Raw genomic sequence first — 12,824 nt, forward strand, 5'->3', positions numbered from 1 at the left:
TTAGGGCCAGTAATGCTCATTATTAACTTACGAAATGATTTGGAAATTAAATAAATCCACCGTTGATCTGGGCACATTGTTTTTGTTCACTATTTGTACTCAATAGATGACAGGAAACAAAAATATGAAACAAAACCCTAACCCTTTTTATGTTTAACCTTTCGTATGACTTAAAATGACACATAAATAGCAGAGCATCCTTGATCGAAAAATACAGTTTCTTTGCCTGTTGAATATTCATAAGTTGAGCACCATGTGGCTCCGCCTCCTGGCAGACAGCAAGGTTGATAATCTCCTGTTAGCGCGCGCCGTCTGTCTATGGTGCTGAAGATACCACAGAAAGGGGCTTTCAAAAGTCACTCACAAATGCTCTACTATTTGTATTACAATTGGGATTATGATTTTTTTTTTGGGGGGGAGAGGTCAAAGAAGAAAGAAACCAAATGACGTAGGATTACAATTATTAAAAAAAAATCAAAAAAGGAATTATCCAATGTCAACTTGAACGGAATGACTTCTGCTGTCGCAGCGTGAGGAGAGAACACAATAGACTACATTCAGGTGGGTACAGTTGCTTTAGTGGTCTCTGAAGGATAGATAATACTAAAACTATCTGTCACTAATCCACAGGTAGACATGATAATAACAGTAGTGGTTCTCCACACCACAGATCAGATCTGTTAATGGTAGTGGTCTCCACAACACAGATCAGATCAGGTACATGTGTTAACAGTAGTGGTCTCCACACCACAGATCAGATCTGTTAACAGTAGTGGTCTCCACACCACAGATCAGATATGTGAACAGTAGGGGTCTCCACAACACAGATCAGATCAGGTACATGTGTTAACAGTAGTGGTCTCCACACCACAGATCAGATCTGTTAACAGTAGTGGTCTCCACACCACAGATCAGATATGTGAACAGTAGGGGTCTCCACACCACAGATCAGATCAGGTACATGTGTTAACAGTAGTGGTCTCCACACTACAGATCAGATCAGGTACATGTGTTAACAGTAGTGGTCTCCACACCACAGATCAGATCTGTTGACAGTAGTGGTCTCCACACCACAGATCAGATCTGTTAACAGTAGTGGTCTCCACACCACAGATCAGATCTGTTAACAGTAGTGATCTCCACACCACAGATCAGATCTGTTAACAGTAGTGGTCTGCACAACACAGATAATTTCTGTTAACAGTAGTGGTCGGCACGACACAGATCATATCTGTTAAAAGTAGTGGTCTCCACACCACAGATCAGATCTGTTAACAGTAGTGGTCTCCACACCACAGATCAGATCTGTGAACAGTAGTGGTCTCCACACCACAGATCAGATCTGTTAACAGTAGTGGTCTCCACAACACAGATCAGATCTGTTAACAGTAGTGGTCTCCACACCACAAATCAGATCTGTTAACAGTAGTGGTCTCCACACCACAGATCAGATCTGTTAAGAGTAGTGGTCTCCACACCACAGATCAGATCGGGTACATGTGTTAACAGTAGTGGGTCTCCACACCACAGATCAGGTACATGTGTGAAGCATGGGGGTGGCAGCATCATGTTATGGAGGTGCTTTGCTGCAGGAGGGACTGGTGCACATCACAAAATAGATGGCATCATGAGGGAGGAAAGTTATGTGGATATATTGAAGCAACATCTCAAGACATCAGTCAGGAAGTTAAAGCTTGGTTGCAAATGGGTCTTCCAAATGGACAATGACCCCAAGCATACTTCCAAAGTTGTGGCAAAATGTTTTAAGGACAACAAAGTCAAGGTATTGGAGGGGCCGTCACAAAGCCCTGACCTCAAGCCTATAGAACGTTTATGGGCAGAACTGAAAAAGCGTGTGCGAGCAAGGAGGCCTACAAACCTGACTCAGTTACACCAGCTCTGTCAGGAGGAATGGGACAAAATTCACCCAACTTATTGTGGGAAGCTTGTGGAAAACTACCCGAAACGTTTGACCCAGGTAAACTTCCGACTTCAACTGTAGGTCTATGTACTTGTCATGTTAGTTGAAGCTAACATTAGTTTACGCAATGATTGTTTGCTAAGGTGTAATATTTGATTGGCTTTGCTATCTAGCAAGCTGAGATCTCATTGCTCAAATTGACAATCCAATGTTTTGAAAACAGCTTGCTAGCCCCCTCTCCAGTACATAACATGCCAAATATCTAAAGTTATCCAAGCTAATGTTACTTCTCTGTGCCGTTTAGTTTGGCATTGATAGACTCTACATGTACCCGCTTATTCCCTGATGTTGTCCATGTTCTTTATTAATGGATGCCCTCCGTTTATACATTCATAAACTGATTACTCATGAATTCTCCCTTCCTCCGATGTCTTCCATATTGCCCACTTCCTCATCAGACAGTATAAAAAAAACGAATATTCACTCAACATCTTTGTAAAAAGGGTAGTAACATTTTTACAGATGATAGTCTAGCCCAAAATGAATAAAAACTGTTCAGAAATGATTCACACCCCTTGATTTTTTTTCCCACATTTTGTTGTGTTACAGCCTGAATTAAAAAATTTGATTCAAATTGAGATTTTGTCTCACTGATCTACACAAAATACCCCATAATGTCAAAGTGGAAGTATGTTTTTAGAAATGTTTACAAAATAATAAAAAGTGAAGAGCTGAAATCTCTTGAGCCAATAGGTATGCCACACCTTTGTTATGGCCTAAATAAGTTCAGGAGTAAAAATATGCTTAACAAGTCCCATAATAAGTTGCATGGTCTCATTTTTAAATGACTACGCCATCTCTGTACCCTACAGATACAACTATCTGTAAGGTCCCTAAGTCGAGCAGTGAATTTCAAATACACATTCAACTATAAAGACCAGGGAGGTTTTCCTATGGTTCGCAAACAAGGCACCTATTGGTAGATGGGTAAAAATATAAGCATATATTGAATATCCCTTTGAGCATGGTGAAGTTGGTAATTACACTTTGGATGATGTATCAATACACCCAGTCACTACAAAGATACAGGCGTCCTTCCTAAATCAGTTGCTGGAGAGGAAAGAAACCGCTCAGGGATTTTACCATGAGGGCAATGGTGATTTTAAAGCAGTTATAGAGTTTAATGGCTGTGATAATAGAAAACTGAGGATGGATCAACAACATTATAGTTACTCCACAATACTAACCTAAATGATAGAGTGAAAAGAAGGAAGCCTGTACAGAATCAAAACATTCCAAAAAATGTATCCTGTTTGTAAACAAGGCACTAAAGGAAAACTGCATAAAATATGACAAATTGACAAATATATATTTTTCGGAATACAAAGTATTATGTTTGGGGCAAATCCAACACAACACATCACTGAGTACCACTCTTCATATTGTCAAGCATATTGATGGCTGCATCATGTTATGGGTTTGCTCGTCATCAGCAAGGAGTAAGCAGTTGTTTAGGATAAAAAAAGATCTAAGCACAGACAAAATCCTTGCGGAAAACCTAGTTGTCTGCTTTCCAACAGACACTGGGAGACAAATTCACCTTTCAGCAGGACAATAACCTAAAACCCAAGGCCAGATATACACTGGAGTTGGTTACCAAGACGACACTGAATATTCCTGAGTGGCCTAGTTACAGTTTTGACTTAAATCTGCTTGAATATCTATGGCAAGACATGAAAATGGCTGTCTAGCAATGATCAGCAACCAAACTTGACAGAGCTTGTGAAGGATTGTGAAAATAATAATCTGCAAATATTGTACAATCCAGGTTTTAAAGGAATTAAAGGCTCTGCATGGTCAAGCTGACGTCTGAAGTTTGCTGTACAGCATTTACTGTGATGTAGCCTCCGCAGACGTCGGCGCTTTCATACTTCTCGCACTTAGCAGAGCAGAGCTATTGTGAAGGAAGTTGTCAAGGAAGTGAATTTGTGTTTATACAGGTCGTACCGCCCCCCCCCCACCTACCATCAACCAATCATGTCAATGCAGAGCTGAAGCATGAATTCTAACATGTATTGACTAAGGGGGTTGAATACTTACTTGTCTAATCAAGATATATTAGTGTTTTATTTTCTATTTGTAAAAAATATATATATATAGAGAAGTGTTTTTCCACTTTGACATTATAGAATATTTTGTGTAAATCGTTAACAAATAAATTACAATTAAATCCAAATGTGGAAAAAGTCAAGGGGCGGGAATAAAGGCGCTGTACATGCGTTGCCACGCTTACACCACAGGAGGCGTGTGCAAAGTAATAATACAAAAAAAATACATTTAACATTTAAAAACATTCAATAATCTTGTGACTGGATAAATATTTATTAAACATTTCAAAACAAATACATTATATTATAGACACGCTAAATGACTCACATCTAGTAAAATGAACAATATGAACTCAGTATTTATTTTAGAAGATGCAACATTTGTTCATGAAGCAAACATTGGATGACCCGGTGAAGGTAGAGAGAAGTTGTCTGTTTTCTTTCCCCTTTCCTTCATCCATGATGATCATAGCATTAGGAGAGTCCTGTGGACATCAACAGTCATCAACAGAGGTATTTTTGAACAGTACCATCTTCCTAATTGATAACTTTGACATATTGGAATAAAATATGAAATCTGATGGGCAGCCGCATCACCCCCCCCCCCCCCCCATAACCTCCATGTTTAAAGATGTTCAGTCAAGCATGTTGCCGTGATGTGTAGAAGATTTTATTGACAAAAGGGAATATTAATAATAAATACTTAATAATAAACAACGTTGTTGTTCCGTGTCCAATATGCTGATTGAGGAGGAGTGGTCATTAGAAAACTGGTGGTTAATTTCATGTGGACGGTAGTCATGGATACTGGTGGTTAATTTCATGTGGACGGTAGTCATGGATACTGGTGGTTAATTTCATGTGGACGGTAGTCATGGATACTGGTGGTTAATTTCATGTGGACGGTAGTCATGGATACTGATGGATGTCAGTATCCTAGAGAATAATTCAATTTAAAATGTTCAGATCAGCTAAACGTCGGTGATCAAATACTTATGTCATGCAATAAAATGCAAATGAATTACTTAAAAATCATATGATGTGATTTTCTGGATTTTTGTTTTAGATTCCGTCTCTCACAGTTGAAGTGTACCTATGATAAAAATGACAGACCTCTACATGCTTTATAAGTAGGAAACCTGCAAAATCGTCAGTCTATCAAATACTTGTTCTCCCCACTGTACATATGAGATGAGTAATGTAGGGTATGTAAACATTATATAAAGTGGCATTGTTTATTAAAGTGACTAGTGATACATTTATTACATCCAATTTTTTATTATTAAAGTGGCTAGAGATTTGAGTCAGTAGGTTGGCAGCAGCCACTCAATGTTAGTGACGGCTGTTTAACAGTCTGATGGCCTTGAGATAGAAGCTGTTTTTCAGTCTCTCGGTCCCAGCTTTGATGCACCTGTACTGACCTCGCCTTCTGGATGATAGCGGGGTGAACAGGCAGTGGCTCGGGTGGTTGTTGTCCTTGATGATCTTTTTGGCCTTCCTGTGACATCGGGTGGTGTAGGTGTCCTGGAAGGCAGGTAGTTTGCCCCCGGTGATGCGTTGTGCAGACCTCACTACCCTCTGGAGAGCCTTACGGTTATGGGCGGAGCAGCTGCCATACCAGGCGGTGATACAGCCCGACAGGATGCTCTCGATTGTGCATCTGTAAAAGTGTTTTTGGTTTTTGGTTTTTGGTGACAAGCCAAATTTCTTCACGCTCCTGAGGTTGAAGAGGCGCTGTTGCGCCTTCTTCACCGCGCTGTCTGTGTGGGTGGACCATTTCAGTTTGTCCGTGATGTGTACGAGAAACTTGTTTTAGACCACCTTCTGCCCCCAGCTGTGCCCTGGACACCATATGTGAATTGATTGCCCCCCATTGATCTTCAAATCTCGTGCTGCTAGGTGACCTAAACTTGGACATGCTTAACACCCCAGTCATCCTACAATCTAAGCTTGATGCCCTCAATCTCACACAAATAATCAATGAACCCACCAGGTACAACCCCAAATCCATAAACACGGGCACCCTCATAGATATCATCCTAACCAACTTGCCCTCCAAATACACCTCTGCTGTTTTCAACCAGGATCTCAGCGATCACTGCCTCATTGCCTGCGTCCGTAATGGGTCCGCGGTCAAACGACCACCCCTCATCACTGTCAAACGCTCCCTAAAACACTTCAGAGAGCAGGCCTTTCTAATCGACCTGGCCCGGGTATCCTGGAAGAATATTGACCTCATTCCATTGGTAGAGGATGCCTGGTTATTCTTTAAAAGTGCTTTCCTCAACATCTTATTTAAATAAGCAAGCCCCATTCAAAAAATGTAGAACCCGGAACAGATATAGCCCTTGGTTCACTCCAGACCAGCCTGCCCTTGACCTGCACAAAAACATCCAAAATGGTTCTACGACTGGCCATGCTTTCCACCATTTCTCTTTCACCCAAATCCAAATAGCTAATGTTCTGAAAGAGCGGCAATTGTTGCAACCCCTATTACTAGCCTGTTCAACTTCTCTTTTGTATTGTCTGAGATCCCCAAAGATTGGAAAGCTACCGCGGTCATCCCCCTCTTCAAAGGGGGAGACACTCTAGACCCAAACTGTTACAGACCTATATCTATCCTACCCTGCCTTTCTAAGGTCTTCGAACGCCAAGTTAACAAACAGATCACCGACCATTTCGAATCCCACCGTACCTTCTCCACTATGTAATCTGGTTTCTGAGCTGGTCATGGGTGCACCTCAGCCACGCTCAAGGTCCTAAACGATACCATAACCGCCATCGATAAAAGACAATACTGTGCAGCCGTATTCATCGACCTGGCCCATTCTTTCGACTCTGTCAATTACCACACTCTTAAATGCAAGTAGTACTAAATGCATGCTCTTCAACCGATCGCTGCCAGTACCTGCCCGCCCGTCCAGCATCAAAACTCTGGATGGTTCTGACTTAGAATATGTGGACAATTACAAATACCTAGGTGTCTGGTTAGACTGTAAACTCTCTTTCCAAACTCACATTAAGCATTTCCAATCCAACATTAAATCTAGAATCGGCATCCTATTTCGCAACAAAGCATCCTTCACTCATGCTGCCAAACATACCCTCGTAAAACTGACTATCCTACCGATCCTTGACTTCGGCGATTTCATTTACAAAATAGCCTCCAACCCTCTACTCAGCAAATTGGATACAGTCTATCACAGTGCCATATACATATACAAAGCCCGATATACTACCCACCACTGCGACCTGTATGCTCTCGTTGGCTGGCCCTCGCTTCATATTTGTCGCCAAACCCACTGGCTCCAGGTCAGCTATAATGTCACGCCCTGACCTGAGAGAGACGTTTTTCTCTGTTTGGTTAGGTCAGGGTGTGATATGGGGTGGGCATTCTATGTCATTGTATTTCTTTGTTTTGGCTGAGTATGGTTTCCAATCAGAGGCAACTGTCTATCGTTGTCTCTGATTGGGAATCATAGTTAGGCAGCCCTTTTTCCCTCCGTCAGTTGTGGGATCTTGTTTTTGTACAGCTCAGTAAAGCCTGCAGAACGTGACGTTCGTTTGCCTTTGTTTGTTGTTTTGATTTAGTGTTGTGAGTTATAATAAATAGTAATCATGAGCACTTACCACGCTGCCCCTTGGTCTCCTCTCTACGACGTGCGTCACATATAAGTCTTTGCTAGGTAAAGCCCCGTTTTATCTCAGCTCATTGGTTACCATAGCAGCATCCACCCATATTACGCGCTCCAGCAGGTATACTTCACTGGTCACCCCCAAAGCCAATTCCTCTTTGGCCACCTTTCCTTCCAGTTCTCTGCTGCCAATGACTGGAACAAATTGCAAAAATCACTGAAGCTGGAGACTCATATCTCCATCACTAACTTTAAGCATCAGCTGTCAGAGCAGCTCACAGATCATTGCACCTGTACATAGCCCATCTGTAAATAGCCCATCTGTACATAGCCCATCTGTAAACAGCCCATCCAACTACCTCATCCCCACATTGTTTTTTTGTTTTTTTTTGCGCCTTTGCACCCCAGTATTTCTACTTGTACATTCATCTTCTGCACATCTATCACTCAAGTGTTTAAATGGTAAATTGTAATTACTTCGCCACTACGGCCTATTTATTGCCTATTTATTGCCTTGCCCACAAACTGTTAGGGCCTACATAAAGCTGTCCCAACAGCAGAGTCCCAACATTAGTCCCATCACCTTACCACTGCTACACCTGGCTATCAGCGGAGCCTTGTCTGGCAGTGAAACAGTTAGTTCAACCTCATTTACTGCCTTTAAAAAAATATATGGCTGACTTGTTTAAACAAATGTGGTTTCTTCTGACAATTGAGATGTACAAACTATGGTTTAAGGGGACGACAGGCGGATAAGAGGCAATCCGTAATTTCGATTAAGATACTAATGAGCGAGCTAGGACGGACATTGTCAATAAAACTATTTGTTCAGTACTTTTGAAATGTACAGCGACAGAATTCAGAACATGGGCCGTTCTTACTGTGTTCTCCCTGTACACCAAGTGCATCAGCTACCCCATTCATAAACGCTTCTGCGCCTCTTGACGATAGTATCTTTTGACTGGGGGAGTTTTGTTAAGACCCCCGATGCTAATCTAAACATTAACACGCATTGCTTGCGGTATGTTTTTGTAAACAATAAGGAACTTTCATATCAGTGAGATATAAGGTTAAATTACTACACACCTTTATAGAGTTCCCACACAGCCCTATCTCCATGTTACACTGCTTGTTTACAGAAGACAGACGGAAGACATAGGCGGCCAGCTGTGCTAATTAGCTATCTAGCGTGGTCCGAACACCTGTGTGTAAGCTAACTGAGGAGGAAGTGTAGTTGGTCTGCTGGAGGCACATGCAGCTTGAAGATCGCGCAGCTTGTAGAGCACGCAGCTTGTAGATCACACAGCTTGTAGATCACGCAGCTTGTAGATCGCGCAGCTTGTAGAGCACGCAGCTTGTAGATCACACAGCTTGTAGATCACACAGCTTGTAGATCACACAGCTTGTAGATCAAACAGCTTGTAGATCACACAGCTTGTAGAGCACGCAGCTTGTAGATCACGCAGCTTGTGCATTGTGCATCTGTAAAAGTTTGTGAGTGTTTTTGATGACAAGCAAAATTTATAAAATAAAAAAATAAAAATAAACCAAAATAGCTTCTTAGATTTAGAGCAATTTTTCAAGCGAGAATTTTACTAGGACTGTCTGGGAGTGGAAAACTGAAAACTAGCTCCAGAAGGTGCCATTTTTTTTATTTTTTATTTTATGCTGACCATGTGAGGAGGTTTTGTTTGGAGGTCACTGTGAGAGTGTCAAATTTGGTTAAGAAAAAAATGTAATGGCTTATTTGATTGAATATAAGCTTCTTATGCTATCTGCCATCTCATTAGCTAGAGTGGTCCCACTTGATTTTCCCTTCCTCCCGACCGCCTTCCATTTTCTTTTCATTGTTAGAGCAGCCACTTGAGTATCTGGTCAATATACTGGATAATCTGTGCTGTTATTGGCGGTGGGGTTAGAACTCTCTTTCTTATTGGTTTATCAAGACAAAACTCCATCCCACCAAAACAAGCTAACATATTTCAGGTGGTCTTTTCAAACAGCTCTTACACTAAAAGGGCATTGTCATAATTTTCACAATTTCACATTATTCCAAACTCATAATGTGGAAATACATATAAAACACAGGGCCTTTAAGGACTAGATTCAATCTGTATTGCGGTAAAATGTAAAGGTAACTCTGCATATGTCGATTGAGCCGACATATGCAGCGTTTACCGGAAATACACCACTTTACCTTATTTTTGTCCCAACTGTTGACCAGGCGTTGTTAGAGCTGCAATCTTACCTTGTTACCTTACAGAAGGCCCTGGTTGATTGAACATTTGCTCTTAATGTGGGCAAGTCAAAATACATGTTGTTCTCTAGTTCTCTCCAGAATGTTTCAGATGAACTCCATATTTAAGACTCCATATTTAATCAGTTGTTCTCTAGTTCTCTCCAGAATGTTTCAGATGAACTCCATATTTAAGACTCCATATTTAATCAGTTGTTCTCTAGTTCTCTCCAGAATGTTTCAGATGGACTCCATATTTAATCAGTTGTTCTCTAGCTCTCTCCAGAATGTTTCAGATGGACTCCATATTTAATCATTGGATGGGTCTCCCATTGATCAGATTCCCGCCTATAAAAACCTGGGCATTTGGTTTGACAAAGACTTCATGTAAAAAAATGGATGTTGCCTCTCCCTAAATAGCAGGAAACAGATTGTACAGTGAACCTTCGTGACAGTTCTTGACTAGGGTGACACTATTTACCAGAATGCAGCAGCCACTACTCTTAAACCTCTGGATACCGTCTAATACAACACCCTACGCTTTATCTCTGGCGACAGATTTAATACTCATCACTGCTTCCTGTATCAAAAGGTCGGATGGTCCTCATTAAAGTCCCGGAGGTCAATTCACTATTCCATTTTTGTTTACAAAGTTCTACTACACAAGCTTTCAACATACCTCACTTTGTTGTTAAAGTATAAAGACATGATTTACACAACATGTTCACAGCACAGGGTTGGGTTAACTCTTGAGGTTTCTAAGGTCTCCACTGAATTGGGTAGACCCTCATCACAGCACAGGGTTGGGTTAACTCTTGACCCTCATTTAGTTTTGAAGCGGCCCACTGCTGGATCAATCTGTAGATCTGGTTAAAACGGTCTGTTCTGGAGTTGTTCAGGCAGTTTAGGGTATTGATTGAAGACCTGGTAGCTGAGAAACGGGCTGTTCCGGAGTCGTTCAGGCAGTTTAGGGTATTGATTGAAGACCTGGTAGCTGAGAGGTGTAGATGATATCGGTGATTGTATTTGAGATGTTTGTGTATTTTGTTTACTGTTGCTTTGTAAAAGAGATCTTGGTATGAAAGGGATTCCCTGTTAAAGGTCAAATAACGACCACAAGCCTCACCAAACTCTGTTTCAGGTGAGACTGACTTTATGACCAAAATTATCCCATTTACACTTCCTAGTACATAAAACATAGGCTTTTTAATACATGACAAGTTGTTTTTTTAGGGGCAGTTGCTGTAATTTATAAATCCCAAAATGGATGTAGCAACTGCTGATTGTCTCTTTAAGGTGAGGTCCTTCACATAGGATGTCTCCAAATGGTACCCTATTCCCTATATAGTGCACTAATTTTGACCCGTAGGGCTCTGGTCAAAGGTAGGGCACTGTATAGTGTAACAAATGGGATGCCATTTGGGACCTTTCAAATGACTAGAAATATCCACTTCACCCATACTACATGTTGTTTACAGTGGGGGCTGCTCACGTAGTCTCTACTGAACTAGAATGGTTCGTGAGGAAACAAGGCCTCACATACAGCAGACTACCCACAAGGCCTCACATACAGCAGCCTACCCACAAGGCCTTACATACAGCAGCCTACCCACAAGGCCTCACATACAGCAGCCTACCCACAAGGCCTCACATACAGCAGCCTACCCACAAGGCCTCACATACAGCCGTCCTACCCACAAGGCCTCACATACAGCAGCCTACCCACAAGGCCTCACATACAGCAGCCTACCCACAAGGCCTCACATACAGCAGCCTACCCACAAGGCCTCACATACAGCAGCCTACCCACAAGGCCTCACATACAGCCGTCCTACCCACAAGGCCTCACATACAGCAGCCTACCCACAAGGCCTCACATACAGCCATCCTACCCACAAGGCCTCACATACAGCAGCCTACCCACAAGGTCTCACATACAGCCATCCTACCCACAAGGCCTCACATACAGCAGCCTACCCACAAGGCCTCACATACAGCAGCCTACCCACAAGGCCTCACATACAGCAGCCTACCCACAAGGCCTCACATACAGCCGTCCTACCCACAAGGCCTCACATACAGCAGCCTACCCACAAGGCCTCACATACAGCAGCCTACCCACAAGGCCTCACATACAGCAGCCTACCCACAAGGCCTCACATACAGCAGCCTACCCACAAGGCCTCACATACAGCAGCCTACCCACAAGGCCTCACATATAGCCATCCTACCCACAAGGCCTCACATACAGCAGCCTACCCACAAGGCCTCACATACAGCAGCCTACCCACAAGGCCTCACATACAGCAGCCTACCCACAAGGCCTCACATACAGCAGCCTACCCACAAGGCCTCACATACAGCCGTCCTACCCACAAGGCCTCACATACAGCAGCCTACCCACAAGGCCTCACATACAGCAGCCTACCCACAAGGCCTCACATACAGCAGCCTACCCACAAGGCCTCACATACAGCAGCCTACCCACAAGGCCTCACATACAGCAGCCTACCCACAAGGCCTCACATACAGCCGTCCTACCCACAGTTCTACCCACAGGGTTTACCCACAGTTCTACCCACAGGGTTTACCCACAAGGCCTACCCACAGTTCTACCCACAGGGTTTACCCACAAGGCCTACCCACAGGACTACCCACAGGGTCTACCCACAGGGTTTACCCACAAGGTTCTACCCACAGGACTACCCACAGGGTCTACCCACAGGGTCTACCCACAGGGCCTACCCACAGGGCCTACCCACAGGGACTACCCACAGGGTCTACCCACAGATCCTCACATACAGCAGCCTACTGGTTATTTTAAAACTGCAGTAGTGATCTCTCAGAGGGCCGGGGGACTGATCATGTGTTGTCACATTGTCTACAGCCTAGTATCTGATTGGATCTAATGCTGGAATGATTGG

The 12,824-nt window shown here is 42.9% G+C and overlaps 1 protein-coding gene across 1 annotated transcript in view; it reads left to right on the top strand.

Annotated features, from left to right (window-relative positions):
- The first annotated feature begins 506 nt into the window (after positions 1-506).
- Positions 507-12,824, top strand: part of LOC115158912 (cyclic nucleotide-gated cation channel alpha-3-like) — a 38,160-nt gene continuing 25,842 nt past the window's right edge. Inside the window, exon 1 of the mRNA XM_029708335.1 lies at positions 507-561. The gene's annotated coding sequence lies outside the window, so the exon portion shown is untranslated. The remainder of the gene's footprint in view (positions 562-12,824) is intronic.

Source organism: Salmo trutta, chromosome 22, assembly GCF_901001165.1.
Source record: "Salmo trutta chromosome 22, fSalTru1.1, whole genome shotgun sequence".
In the NCBI taxonomy this organism is placed as follows: Eukaryota; Metazoa; Chordata; class Actinopteri; order Salmoniformes; family Salmonidae; genus Salmo; species Salmo trutta.